General features: G+C 40.9%; 1 protein-coding gene across 4 annotated transcripts in view; it reads left to right on the top strand.

Moving 5' to 3' along the window:
- LOC122198757 overlaps nt 1-12,808 on the top strand; it is a 79,575-nt gene that overhangs the window by 65,438 nt on the left and 1,329 nt on the right. The gene's annotated exons all lie outside the window — the stretch shown is intronic.

Genomic DNA, 12,808 nt, shown 5'->3' on the forward strand with positions numbered 1-12,808 from the left:
GGTTACTATTACCCATATATACCTGTGTACATTTTATTAGTTCATCAACAAATACCTTCTGAGCACTTGTTACCTGCTAAATACGGTGCCAGATTCAACAGATACAAAATTCATTTAGATCTGGTCTCCACCCTCCACAAACTCAGAGACAAAAAAAATCAAAGATCCTAGGATGCTATGTTGGGATAAGCAATGTGTTTTTGGAAACCTAGATGACAGGTTCCTTATCTAGATGGCACTGAGAATGGGAGTACGAGAGTTACAAATCAGGGAAGGCTTCCTGGAACAGGTTATATTTTAATTGAGATTTGAGGATACACAGGAATTAGCTAATTAAAGAAGTGGTTTCCTGGGGAATAGTTTATCTACAAATTTAGTCTGACTGTTGTAACATTTGTTATTACATACCTACTACAAAATCTACATATTCCTCTATATTACTGTTACCTATCCTAGGTTAAACATCTTTAGAACAAAGTTAGTTCACAGCACTTAGTATCTCAGTCACTTTTTCACATACCCCTAGACCAAAAGGAATACCTAAGAAATACCACCTACTATGTAGTAAGATCCAAACAACTTAATGAATATTCATATCCTAAGACCTTAGTAGGCATATGAAAAATAATACACAAAAAAATGAAGAAAAATACATTTTTATTTCATTTTTAAATAACCCCACTTAGGTACTAATGAGATATCTTTACCTCTTGGTCACTGCAATTTCTCAAACCTTGGATTCAGATGGGATTTTGCTATCTTCTACCTGTTGTACACAGATTTCCACGTAGCATTTACTTTTCGTCACAGCAACCACAGAAAACAGTCTTGCAAAGATATGACATCAACGAAAGAAATGTACCATAATTTAATGCTGAAACTGCAAACTTCCTGGAGCCAGTATAGTTCATGCCATGTCTGACAGATGCCAAGTTTCACTGTTTCCCTTTAAAATTTAAAATATCCCAGGGGGCGCCTGGGTGGCTCAGTCGGTTAACCGTCCAACTTCACTTCGGCTCAGGTCATCATTTTCACAGCTCGTGGGCTCAAGCCCCGCATAGAGCTCTGTGCTGACAGCTCAGAGCCTGGAGCCCGCTTTGGATTCTGTGTCTCCCTCTCTCTGCTCCTCCCCCACTCGTGCCCTGTCTCTCTCTCAAAAATAATAAATAAACATAAAATAAAATTGTCCTGGACTGCTCTAGGTGGGTTTGCTGCTGTACCCTGAGATGCCTGAGTACACAGTTTAGGAAACTTGGCAGACAGATCCCTGCCAATACCCAAGTTATCAGAAAGACAACAGGAAACACAAAAAGCAGCTCATGTAGGAAGAAGGCCTGGGTCCAATGAGAACTGGGCTTCACAAAGGCTGTTGCCTGAAGAGCTCAGCTTGACTTATGTCTTTTAATCCTCCAAGAACTCCTGTATGGAAGGTATTGAATCCCCATTTCAGAGACAAGAAAGCTGAGGCTCAGAAGCTAAATCTCCAGGCTTGCTCATGATTTCAGATCCATGATTAAAACCTAGGATGTCTGTCTTCTGTTGTCTCCCAGATAGATAATCCTAGAGGAAAGAAAATGAAAAAGAAAATTTTGGAATTAACTACCAAAATAATAACATTCCTCGTATAACATAGATTTCCTTTGAATATCTATATAGTATTTCCACTTAGATCTACCTTTCTCTGAATTACTGTTAAAAAGAAAAGGAAAGGATAAGGAGATGAAGAAAATGGGTAGCACTCTTAGGAAAAAAACAGTGTAGGAAACATCTACATTCTTTCGTAATCAGTCACTAAAATGTATCTGGGAGCACAACTCTATTTTTAACTGGCAACAAGACTGAAATAGATCATTTAAATACAGGAGACTGACTTCCCGACCCATTTGTTCACTATTTGTGATGATAGTGGAAACTCTGAGCAGACTTTGTTATGACATTGGACTTTATTTTCCATTTGAGGGCCAAGAGACAAATCACTGCTAGTTTGAAACCATACTTCACCAAAAATCCATCAAGTAGGGCACTGTGTTAACTACTAGAGTGGGAGGGGGCACTGGATGTAGATCACATCCTTCCTCAGGGGTTAAGTATGTACACAAATGTTCAGAGTAGCTTTATTCATAATTGCCTGTACTGGAAACACCCCAAGTGTCTACCAGCTGGCAACCGGATAACTGTGGTATGGCCATACAGTGGAATTATACAAAGCAATAGAAAACAGACTACTGGTCCATTCAACAGTGAGGATGAGTCTCAAAAACCCTATGCTGAGCACAAGACACAAAACAGGGATTCTATTTATGGGAAGTCCTAATACAGGGAAAACTTACCAATGGTAATGGAAGTTATCACAAAGAATGGGAGTCAGTGGGTATCGAGTAGGAGGGAACATTCTGCTTCCTGATCTGAATGGTGATTAGAGCAGAGAATGCATAGGTAACAATTCAGCAAGCTGTGCACTTAAGATTAGTACATGGTGCATTTGCGATGTATATGTTATAACTAATGAAAATGAGAAAAAAGATTAGGAACAAAGGATTACAAGGAAAATAAGGAATAAAAAAGGGACAAAAAGGAAAATATGGTCTATTGCAGTGTTATTCACTAGAAATATGATATACGTGTGATCATAAAATAAACGCAGTTAAAAATTTTCTAGTAGTCACATTTTAAAAAGGAAAAAGAAATGTGAAGTTATATTTAGAATATACGAATTACATTTCATAATATCTTATGTGGTAATATTTTTAAGTGACATTTAATAAGGTTATAGGTGACAATCTTTTTAAAGGTTATATTGAATAATTTTATAATATTTAACAATATCTTATTAAGGTTCAAATAATTTAAATTTGTTATCAAAATTAAAATCATTAATAAAACATTTTACATATTAGATGGTGCAGGTCTATTGAAAGCAGCACCAATTTAGAAGGAGAGAACAGATATTCTGATATTATTAGCTGGGTAAATAAAGTGATCTATTGATGTCTCTGAGCTTCAGTGTTTCATTTTATTTAATTAAATTAATTTATTTATTTAAATTTTTTTAATGTTTATTTATTTTTGAGAAAGAGAGAGAGAGAGACAGAGCACGAGTGGGGGAGGGGCAGCGAGAGGGACACACAGAATCCGAAGCAGGCTCCGGGCTCTGAGCAGGCAGCACACAAACTGGGAGATCATGACCTGAGCCAAAGATGGACCATTAACTGACTGAGCCACCCAGGCACCCCCCGTGTTTTGTTTAAATAAAGGGGATTAACAATGATTATTGGGAGAGATACTCCTCCATGAGCCCCACGGGTCCTGTTGGGTATGCCAACAATGCAAGGCCTTGACCACTCTGCACTTGGGCTACTGCTCCGGGTGATGTCTGCAGCAAGCAGCCTTGAGGGATGAAATAATGTCTCCCTCCAGGACAAAGAACAGTCTTGCTTAGTGCCTGCTATAAAATGAAGAATTGCCAACCTCTGGGTCTCTCCTGTAACTCAACCTCAACCCTCATGAGATTTGAGAGGCGAAGGGGAATCATTGCAAACATGAAGCTCTTGTAACTTACTGTGCAATGGGTAAGAAGTTTCTGGTCTCTGACCCAGGAGTCTGTGAAACAGCAACAGGCTAAGTTCATAACTGGTAAGTAGGGCAAAGTCAAATCCCATCACCAGCACCAAAGACTTTTTGTTTCTTTTTGGTAAAGATCAAATTAAATCCATTAGGAGGTGAAAAAGCTTCATAAATGTAGCAAATACATTTGAATATATGTATTCATAGATTGCTCTGGAAATTAATAATTGATGAAATAGACCTACCTGTCTGGGCACCACTTGCTGTAAACTTATTTCTGTGAGTAAATGTTTTCTCATTGGTTTCTGATGTAAAAAACTCAAAGGTGGGTTCCCAGTGAGTGGAATGCTTTGCTGAAGAAGGGGGCTGGGAGTTAAAGTGGGCACCGGGTAGAAGGTGCACTGAGGGTTGTGGATTTGCTGTGACCCTGCCTACCAGGAGGGCTCTGCCCAGCTCTGTACCACCAATGGCGTCAATTTTCCTAACTTCCCACTATGTCCCTGAGGTGCAGAAAGACTTATTTATGTAACCCTTCAACTGGGAAATACCTTCGAGTCTCCTACCATTTTTAAGAATTTGACTTAAGCTCTATAGACAATAACGCAAATCCAGAAGGCACTTAAATTCTCCTAGAATTCGACTCCAAACTCCCAATGTCGGAAATGTATGTTACAATGCTAAATGTGGGGAATGGTCATAAAAAGGGTACGGTCCAAGGTAGGAAAAGGTAACTCTTATATGGCAGATTTAAGAGAAGTTTTTTGATATATGAGCAAATGAGGTGAATGGGAGTATGAGCATGATTTCAGCAAGGAGAAGCAGAGAAGGAATCCCAAGAGATAAGAAAGAATTTGGATGCAGAGGCAGGAAATGACAGCCTGAGCTTAGTAATTGTGGCCAGGCCAGTTCAGCTGGTTCCTTGGGACCTACGTGGGGGAGTTCTTGTCAGAATTTGTAAGCCCCGAAAAGGTTTTGTCGCATGTATTTGTCACATGAAAATAAATAATATACCACTTTTCCATGGTAGTCAGTATCTTGTTTTCCATAAAAACCTGGAAAAATAGACAGTTTTATGTGCAATGAATGATTGGAAAATTTGGTGCTTTGATGTTACCAGGGATTTCTGTCAAATGTGTCAAAGATGGATTAGATCATGGTAAAAAAGACCATTGCGGAGCCTGGGTGGCTCAGTCAGTTAAGCTTCTGACTTCAGCTCAGGTCATGATCTTGCAGTTTGTGAGTTTGAGCCCCACTTCGGGGGGGGAGCCTGCTTGGGATTCTGTGTCTCCTTCTCTCTCTGCCCTTCCCCCACGCACGCCCTGTCTCTCTCTCAAAAATAAATAAACATAACAACAACAAAAAAAAGACCATGAAAATATCACCAAGAGCCACAGCATTAGTGTGCAATTTCTTGCCCCATCTGCAAGGATCTGCCCAGCTGGTATTTGCAAAAATAAATTCCTCAACAAATAGAAGACTGTTAAAAAAAATGTCACGACAGAAAAATTATCCAGTAACTCCCATAAAATCAATTCCTGCCTAGTTGCCTGTGATGGATGTTTTACTCCAAATGGCATGTTCCTATTTCATTTAGTGGTGAGTTTTCTGATAAGAAAAAAGTACTAAAAAATTTGTGTTTTGAAACTTTGGTTTCTGTCTCATTTTCTGTATTAGTTACCTATTGCTGAGTAACAAATTGCCCCAATCTTAATGATGTAGAACAATGACACATAGTTATGATCTTACAGGTTCTGGTGGGCCAGGAATTTGAGATTGGCTTAGCTGGAGGGTTTTGGCTCAGGTTCTTGCATGACGCCGCAAGATGTCAGCCAGGCTGCATCATCATCCGGAGACTTGACCTGTGTTGGAGGCTCTCCTTCACATGGTTGTTGGCCAAAGTTCCTCGTCTCCTGAATTTCTCCACAGGGCTGCTTGGCTGTCTTTATGACAAAGCAGCAGACATCCTTCAAGGTTGAGTGATCCAAGGCCACAGATAAAGTCTCAATGTCTTTTACGACCTAAAATCAGAAGTCAGACACCATCATTTATACAATTGTCTTATGATTCACACAAGTCATTGTGGGAAGGTACTAAACTAGGGCTCCAAGCCTTCATCAGAGGCAAGGATGGGGACCATTTTGGAGGCTGACTGCCACACTATCTTTATAATACTTTTTAAATATTGAAAATTGTATTTTCAAATAGAAATAGAATCAATGGTTAAAAGCAGTAAGGTATTTATTTATTTATTTTGAGAGAGAGAGAATGTGTATTGAGGGGCAGAGGGGCAGAGAGAGAGGGAGGGAGAGTATTAAAAGGAGTAAATTTCAGTTATAAGTTTGAAACAGTGAGAATAGAAGCCATTCAGGAAAACCTGAAATTACTGATGTTACTGACAGTCAGAACTACCCAAATCTCCCTATAATTATTTTGACAGTGATACATTCCAAACACCATTTTAATAAACTGAAGTTCATCTAAAATGTGTACAGGATATAATCAGATGTTAACTTTAATACAAATTTCCATTACTGTGGATGTGTGAATAAGCCTATAGGTTGGTACCTCCAGTGTTTGAGAAAAATGAACAGTAATTGCCTGAAACCATTTACATTTGAAGTGACGTTTAAAAATCATATTTGTAGGGTGCCTACAAATATTTGTAGCGTGTTGAGTTTGATAACTTCTTTGTAGATTTTGGGTACTAACCCTTTATCAGATATGTTGTTTATAAATATCTTCTCCCATTCTGTAGGCTGCCTTTTAGTTTTGCTGACTTGAATGAATCCTTTAAATGTCCACTTTACTGGGGCGCCTGGGTGGCTCAGTCGGTTAAGCGTCCGACTTCAGCTCAGGTCACGATCTCGCGGTCCGTGAGTTCGAGCCCCGCGTCAGGCTCTGGGCTGATGGCTCAGAGCCTGGAGCCTGCTTCCGATTCTGTGTCTCCCTCTCTCTCTGCCCCTCCCCTGTTCATGCTCTGTCTCTCTCTGTCTCAAAAATAAATAAATGTTAAAAAAAAAATTAAAAAAAAAACGTCCACTTTACTGATAAAGTTATCTTACAAAGTTGAGTTAATTTTCATTTTAAAAGCTAGCCTCTCAAATGATAATTAGAAAGTTATTCTAGTATTTTCAGTGCACACGACAAGGCTGCTAAGTGAAAATAAAATCTGAATTGTATGAGAATTCATGGTGGAACTATGTTGTTTAAGACTCTTGGTTCACTTACATCAGATTTAAAAGACTGGCATAAATAAAAATTGTCAGGTTTTTTTTTTCCCCACTAAAAAAACATTACTTGGCAAGTATTCTAAGATAACAAGGGAGCTGGAATGATCAGAAATGAGTTTGGTCTGCCAATAAACCACAGGCAATTAGATTCTTGGCACATTGTGGTCACCATAGATCTGGTCTGCCTAGCACCGTCTCCCATCCATTTTTGGATGATGCGGTGGTGGGACTAACTGTCCTGCTATGTATGCCCCACCCAGTTTTATCACTTGAAGTTCTGGGTACGGGAAACCCCACAGCCTTGGGAACATGGGAAGAATTTGTCACTCCAGGGGTATGGGATATGGAGTGCTGAGAGGCTGACAATCAAACTGCCACGGTCATGGCATTCAGTCAAGTTTTGATCAATCACTGCATCCCACCCACATGGCCAGTGATTAAGCGAGAAATGAATTTGAACAAAGCTGGTCTGTCTCTGGCACTTTCTTCTAGAGGTAAGAGGGAAATGAGCTCTTTTCAATTGTACAGTTTACCGCGACCACCATCTTGATCGCCGTGTGGAAACACCCTGCCCCAGAAATGGAGAACCAAAGCCCTGATCATTGGACTCCTAGACAGAGGCACAGATAAAGCCATCTGCAACCCTGGACTTTAAACTTACTAAGCTATGGAGTCCCTTTTCCGTGTCAGCTGGTTTGAGTTGAGTTTCTATTGCTTGCAATCCTAAGAATAGTGACACTACAAGCTGTTAGCATGAAGACGGATTTATTAAAATTTTAAGCAACGGTAGTCCGAAAATGTACCGTTCTACCTCTTTGTCAGCATTCAGGGCATTTCTACTCAATGATTATCCCACATAGCTCCTAAAGCAGTTAAAAAAGTATATCCATACATTTTTAACTGTCTGGATTTGAGAAATATTGTGACACCTGTAGCGAAAAGAAATCGCCTGATAGGAACTGTCAGGTCTCTGCTATTCAGTCTAATTATCCAAAATTCGTACTTGATGCGATAGCTCATGTCAGTTAGCCAAGGAAACAGTAGGAAGAATCTTTTGAAAACTTTCCTGATGGCGAGAAATGGAAAATGTGTCCTAAGTTAAAATAGGTATAACCACATAATGGATTAGAATGTAAAGCTGACATAAAATCTTAGGTGCCTATAATTCAAGGATACTTCTTACTTGTGCCTAGTTGCTTCAGTTTGTACATCCTGGGGCACATATTCATTTTCCTGTGTAATTAGGAAAGGCATTTCTGTAAAAAAAAAAAAAACAACAAAACTTAGTGAAGTCTCATAATGGAAATGGGGAGCCATAAAAATCTTTGGAAAATCTAGAGATATGACCAAAACTACAGCAGTAGCGAAGATGAGCTGGAAAGAGAGGAGGTTAGAAATGAGATCCCTTAGGAGTTCAGTGCAATTGTCTAGACAATAAATATGACAGTCTCAATAAAGAAAAATGATTTCTTGCTCTGGGTTTCACCTCACCAATGCAAAGCACCCATCATACAAGGCAAAGTACATATGAAATACCAAACAGTCAACTTATATAGAGTTCTTTAGTTAGCAAATTTTTGGATAGCATTTAAGAGCCAGGTGCTGTTTTAAGCACGTTACATATACTGGCTCATTGAGTTTCCATAACAAACTTATGAAGTAGGTACTGTTAATATCCCCATTGTACAGGTGGGGATACAAATACTAAGGGAGATTAAGCAACTTGATCATGTTCACCCAGCTAACAAATGGCTTAGCCACAATGTGAATCCAGATAATCTGACCCCAAATCCTTTCACCCCAACTGCAATGCTCCGCTCATTTTTTGGAGGGAAACTGTTAATTGAGTGCTGCTACTCAAAATATACAGTTTAAAGCATTATTTTGAGAGCAAAAATGTGAACAGGAGAGTAAAGAGGTACTTTGTGGCCCTGAATCATTCAGAACGTGTGGAAAGGAATTTGATCCACATACAAAAAATTGCTAAGCACAGCAAACCATCTCTGAGGTTGTAAGATGAGCTCCACCTCAATTGATACTTAGGCAAAAATCAATCAATCAATCAATCAATAAAAAATGGGGCTCCTGAGTGACCGAGTTGCTTAAGCATCTTGATTTTGGCTCAGGTCATGGTCTCACAGTTGTGAGATCGAGCCCCTTGTGCGAAGTGTGGACCCTGCTTAAAATTCTCTCCCTCTTCCTCTGCGCCTCCCCAACTCTCTCTCCTAAATAAATAAATAAATAAATAAAAATTTAAAAATAAAAACAAAAATATAAAAACCTGTGTTTATCAAGGTAAACTTCTCAATATATGCAGAATATCTCTAGAGATCTATATTGTAGTTGGAAAATATGAATACATCTATCATGTTTTGTGTTGTCACTCAGGGAGAGGTAAAGTGAAAGGCATTTTAGTTGTCTTCCCGCTTGTGGCGGCAGTGACAATGTTGAGGTTTTCAGAACACTGAAGTCAGCTCAGTTACTGAAAGACTACACAGCTAACAAATAATGATGAACGATGGAAGGAAATTCACAATTGTAAACACTAGTGAAGCTGGAAAATCTGTTAAGAAAAAAACCACAACAGGTTGCTTAAAAAAAAAGAGCAATTTATGCCAAATAAATGATCACTTTTCTAAAGTGAGAGAGGGAGGTAAATGTAATTAATTTGACAAATCAGTTTAACGAACGTCGCAGATATAACATGAGCACTATATTACGAAATCTGCTCCCGGGAGTTGTCTAAGCAGTTCACATACATGTCTTTGGTCATTTAATTCTCATGGAAACCCTATAAGGTTTGATTACTATCATCCTGCTTCCATAGATGAGTGAATTGAAGCACAGAGAAGAAAAGTCACATAACAAATATGCCCGGGAAAGGAGATTCAAAACTCTCAGCTCCGACACCTACAGACAGCTCTATGCATTCAGCTCGGCATTCTGTCCCCACACTTTTCCCTGGCAATGAGAGTTGCTGTGGGGTTGAGACCCCAAGAACAAGCTGCAACCAAAGAGGTTCAGGAATTGGTAGATAAAGACCCCAGCTTCCGTGCCTCTCTGTGAGACAATCCCAAACATTCTTCACAGACCTCGGAGGGACTGAACCCCAATTACCCCCAGTAGTAACTCGCTCATTAAAGTTCCCTTTCCTGGCTGTCTTCCTTCCAGGTCTCACTCTCACCACCCTTCCAGGGATCACTTTCTTTCTTTCTTTCTTCTTTCTTTTTTTAAGTCCATTTTTATTTATTTTGGGGGAGATAGAGAGCAAGCAGGGGATGGACAGAGAGAGAGGGAGACAGAATCCCAAGCAGGCTCTGCACCATCAGGGCAGAGACCTAAGTGGGGCTTGAACACACGAACCATGTGATCGTGACCCGAGCCAAAAATCAAGAGTCAGACACTTAACCAACTGAGCCACCCAGGTGCCTCCGGGGGTCACTTTCTGAATCAACTACTTGCACCCAAATCCTTGCCTTTGGAAAAACCCAGACTAAGACAAAACCCAAGCCAGTCTGCCCTTGGCTCCCAGCCTCTGCACATCTATGTGTTCTAAGAGCTGGTTGTCATCATAGTCCCTCTCGGAGAGAGTACACACTCATTGCCACAATGACTATATCTGTATCTCATACCCCAGGTCCCCAAAAACTCGTCCCCGGGAAAGAGAGGCCCAGGCCAGTAACCACGACTGTCCCAAGAGCTGGACCGTTTTTTCTGAACCCTGAGTCTCTGATAACAGATTCTCTGGTGCCTGCTTCTCAACCCTTCCCCCTCAACCAGAGCTGCACTTTGCCTTGGCCTCAGCTGTTCGTTCCTGCTTAGCCCCGCCAGGCTCCACTATGGCTCCCACAGATCCAGCTCCAGAAAAGACCTGCCTCTCCACTTCTCTTCTCACCGCACACCGTCGCAACCTCACCTTCTCAGGTGCAGTTGTCAGTGTCACTTCTCAGGTGTCGCTGCATTAATTCATGCTAAGAAAACTGCAGTTTTGCCCCGTATTCTTTTGTAGCATCAGTGCCAATATCAACCCCGCGAACAAGGCAATATTGTCTTAGTATTATTATGAAAATAATGGACTCACTTTGAGAACGACGGCACCAGAATATCTAGAGTGGGTTTAGTTGTGGCCTCCCAAAAGATATGGGCGTGTCCTAACCCTAGAAACTGTGAATGTGACCTCATTTGGAGAAAGGGTCTTTGAAAAACATAATGAAGGATGTCAAGGTGAGTTCACCTTGGATCATCATTAGTGTTTCCAGCCTGAGCTCAGAACATGAGGTGCCACATCTGTTTGACACCCCAGTTAGGGGGAACCATGTCAAGGTGGTCATAAGGCCACACAGCTTTAATATCCTGTATTACCTTACTGTGCATTTGGCAATCAACAGTCAGCCTAAGTCCACAAAGCCTGACTTTTTCTTTTAGGTATCTGTGTATCTGAAGTAATTGATAAGGAAATCATTTTTTTTTTTAAGTTTATGTATTTATGTTGAGAGAGACAATCCCAAGCAGGCTTCACAGTCAGTGCAGAGGCTGAGGCAGGGCCTGAACTCACGAACTGTGAGATCGTGACCTGAGCTGAAATCAAGAGTCGGACGCTTAACCAACTGAGCCGCCCAGGCGCCTTGATGAGGAAACCATTCTGTCTTTATTTTCCTAATGTGTCACTCAGATTTTTGATCGTCGTGAGAATCTCACTCCAAGAGTAGAGAACTACATCTTCCATCTTAAATTATTGCAACAACCTCCTTAAGAAATTATTCCCTGGTATTATGGAATGAATGTGTCCCTCAAAACTCTTAGGTTGAAGTTCAATGTGGTGGTGTTAGGAGGTGGGGGTTGGGGGAGATAATTATGTTTAAATGAGGCCGTGAACATAGGGTCTCCGTGATGGGATTAGTTCTTTCTCTCTTCTCTCTCTCTCTCTCTCTCTCCCTCCCTCCCTCCCTCCCTCCCCCCACCCAGGTAAGGACATCACAAGAAGGTAGCTATCTGCACCCTGACTGTGCTGGTACTGATCTCAGATTTCCTAGCTTCCACAATGGTGGGAAATAAATGTCTGTTGTTTAAGCCACACAGCCCATGGTATTTTGCTATATAAGTCTGAGCAGTCTACAGCACCTGGCTTCTCCTTGACCTGTTCTTCACTTGCAGCCAGTGATCTTTCCCTTTCAAGATTTGATGTTACATTTTTTTACTTAAAATCTTCATGAACCTCTTTAATTCCAAAAGACAGATTATAAACTGTTGACCTGGCTCCTATGATCTTTCCAGCTTTCATACACCTAACATACCCAATCCCAGGGAACCAGTTGCTGTCTCCTGAAAATTCCAAACCCTTTCCTACTTCAGCCAAACACATATAGTGATTTCCTGGTCTCAGGAACTACTCTGTACCGTTCTAAAAGCTGTCAGGTCATGAATAGCCCACTTTTCCTTAATATCAAAGCTTGTTAAGGCTTTACAAAGAAGGGTGGATTAGAAGAAATTTGACACATTATAGAAAAGGAAATGCTAGCCAGCCAGTTGTCCAAAGTGCATAGGCGACTTGGGGTCGAGCCAACGTGAGCGAGGGAACAGCTTCTCAGACAGGAATGATGCCAAGAGGATTTCAATGAGCCCATTCTTCAGACTCCCTGTTTCATTACTTAAAAAAAAAAGTTTTTTTCATGTTTATTTATTTTTGAGAGACACAGAGAGACAGAGAACAAGCAGGGGAGGAACAGAGAGAGAGGGAGACACAGAATCCGAAGCAGGTTCCAGGCTCTGAGCCATCAGCACAGAGCCCGATGCGGGGCTTGAACCCACGAACCCGGGACCCGGGACCCCATGACCCGGCTCGAGATCATGACCAAAGTCAGTTGACTAACCGACTGAGCCACCCAAGCGCCCCTCCCCCTGTTTCATTATTAAGGTTTTCAGAGAAGAGTCAGATGCAGTGAGCAGCTCTGTGCTTGTCCTTGCAAAAGCCACTGGGAGCAAGAGTATATAGTACGAGAACCTGCGCTAAGACC

Source organism: Panthera leo, chromosome C2, assembly GCF_018350215.1.
Source record: "Panthera leo isolate Ple1 chromosome C2, P.leo_Ple1_pat1.1, whole genome shotgun sequence".
In the NCBI taxonomy this organism is placed as follows: Eukaryota; Metazoa; Chordata; class Mammalia; order Carnivora; family Felidae; genus Panthera; species Panthera leo.